This window comes from Nerophis lumbriciformis, unplaced genomic scaffold (genome assembly GCF_033978685.3).
Source record: "Nerophis lumbriciformis unplaced genomic scaffold, RoL_Nlum_v2.1 HiC_scaffold_43, whole genome shotgun sequence".
NCBI lineage: Eukaryota > Metazoa > Chordata > Actinopteri > Syngnathiformes > Syngnathidae > Nerophis > Nerophis lumbriciformis.
This window is the reverse complement of record NW_027316585.1, coordinates 197,501-200,177: the sequence shown is the minus strand read 5'-3', so window position 1 is coordinate 200,177 and position 2,677 is coordinate 197,501.

Below are 2,677 nucleotides of genomic sequence, written 5' to 3'. Positions count from 1 at the left end.
CCGAATTTGATCCAAAATTATGCCCGGGTTGGAGTACCACGAGTCCGGCCGCGTTCCACCGGTGTCCCGGGGGTGCCTGCCATGTCCACAACTTACCCAGCAAAGGCGCACTGTGATTGGGAAGAAAAGTTGGGAAAGTGGGCAAAAGTCCCGAATTTGATCCAAAATTATGCCCGGGTTGGAGTACCACGAGTCCGGCCGCGTTCCACCGGTGTCCCGGGGGTGCCTGCCATGTCCACAACTTACCCAGCAAAGGCGCACTGTGATTCAGAAGAAAAGTTGGGAAAGTGGGCAAAAGTCCCGAATTTGATCCAAAATTATGCCCGGGTTGGAGTACCACGAGTCCGGCCGCGTTCCACCGGTGTCCCGGGGGTGCCTGGCATGTCCACAACTTACCCAGCAAAGGCGCACTGTGATTGGGAAGAAAAGTTGGGAAAGTGGGCAAAAGTCCCGAATTTGATCCAAAATTATGCCCGGGTTGGAGTACCACGAGTCCGGCCGCGTTCCACCGGTGTCCCGGGGGTGCCTGCCATGTCCACAACTTACCCAGCAAAGGCGCACTGTGATTCAGAAGAAAAGTTGGGAAAGTGGGGAAAAAAAGGACCGGAAAATATCCAAAATTATGCCCGGGTTGGAGTACCACGAGTCCGGCCGCGTTCCACCGGTGTCCCGGGGGTGCCTGGCACGTCCACAACTTACCCAGCAAAGGCGCACTGTCAGTGGGGAAGACCAAACATGTCTCGGATTTTTTCCAAGTACCTTAACGAGAGAGGCTAAAAAGCACCTGTTTTTACCTTCTCTCGTTGTTGTACTTAGAAAAAAAACGAGAAAAAAAAAAATCTGGGTTTTTTTCTAAGTACCTTAACGAGAGAGGCTAAAAAAAACCATTTTTTACCTTCTCTCGTTGTTGTACTTAGAAAAAAAACGAGAAAAAAATTTTTCCCCATTCATTTCAATGGGAGTTCATTTTTTTTTTGGGATTTTTTCTAAGTACCTTAACGAGAGAGGCTTAATTTTTCACCTACTTTTTACCTTCTCTCGATTTTTCGTTTTTTACCTGGTCGACCAAAACACCTCCATCTCGTTACTATGTGCACCATGTCTGACAGGCTGAAATCACAGGGAACGCGTCCGAGTCAAAGTGAGCTATTTTCGGACACAAATATGGTGTTTTTCCCCTCTATCCTCTGGTTCTTTTTTCAAACTGATCTTCCAGCATCTGAGCGACAGGGGCTCATGCAGACACCTGTGTCCGCCCGAGGGGCGCCTTCCCGGACACATATATGGTGCTTCCCCCCTCTTTACCCCGGTCCTTTTTCAAACTGATCTTCCAGCATCTGAGCGACAGGGGCTCATGCAGACACCTGTGTCCGCCCGAGGGGCGCCTTCCCGGACACATATATGGTGCTTCCCCCCTCTTTACCCCGGTCCTTTTTCAAACTGATCTTCCAGCATCTGAGCGACAGGGGCTCATGCAGACACCTGTGTCCGCCCGAGGGGCGCCTTCCCGGACACATATATGGTGCTTCCCCCCTCTTTACCCCGGTCCTTTTTCAAACTGATCTTCCAGCATCTGAGCGACAGGGGCTCATGCAGACACCTGTGTCCGCCCGAGGGGCGCCTTCCCGGACACATATATGGTGCTTCCCCCCTCTTTACCCCGGTCCTTTTTCAAACTGATCTTCCAGCTTCTGAGCGACAGGGGCTCATGCAGACACCTGTGTCCGCCTAAGGGGCGCTGTTTCGGACACATTTTCAACTTTTCCCGCATGAATGAAATCCTGGAACTGATTCCACCCAGGTACTTAGGACTTCCAGGGCTTGAGCGACAGGGGCTCTGTCCGGAGCGTGTGTCCGCCTAGGGGGCGCTGTCCCGGACACATTTTCAACTTTTCCCGCATGGATGAAATCCTGGAACTGATTCCACCCAGGTACTTAGGGCTTCCAGGGCTTGAGCGACAGGGGCTCTGTCCGGAGCGTGTGTCCGCCTAGGGGGCGCTGTCTCGGACACATTTTCAACTTTTCCCGCATGGATGAAATCCTGGAACTGATTCCACCCAGGTACTTAGGGCTTCCAGGGCTTGAGCGACAGGGGCTCTGTCCGGAGCGTGTGTCCGCCTAGGTGGCGCTGTCTCGGACACATTTTCAACTTTTCCCGCATGAATGGAATCCTGGAACTGATTCCACCCAGGTACTTAGGGCTTCCAGGGCTTGAGCGACAGGGGCTCTGTCCGGAGCGTGTGTCCGCCTAGGTGGCGCTGTCTCGGACACATTTTCAACTTTTCCCGCATGAATGAAATCCTGGAACTGATTCCACCCAGGTACTTAGGGCTTCCAGGGCTTGAGCGACAGGGGCTCTGTCCGGAGCGTGTGTCCGCCTAGGGGGCGCTGTCTCGGACACATTTTCAACTTTTCCCGCATGGATGAAATCCTGGAACTGATTCCACCCAGGTACTTAGGACTTCCAGGGCTTGAGCGACAGGGGCTCTGTCCGGAGCGTGTGTCCGCCTAGGGGGCGCTGTCCCGGACACATTTTCAACTTTTCCCGCATGAATGAAATCCTGGAACTGATTCCACCCAGGTACTTAGGGCTTCCAGGGCTCGAGCGACAGGGGCTCTGTCCGGAGCGTGTGTCCGCCTAGGGGGCGCCGTCTCGGACACATTTTCAACTTTTCCC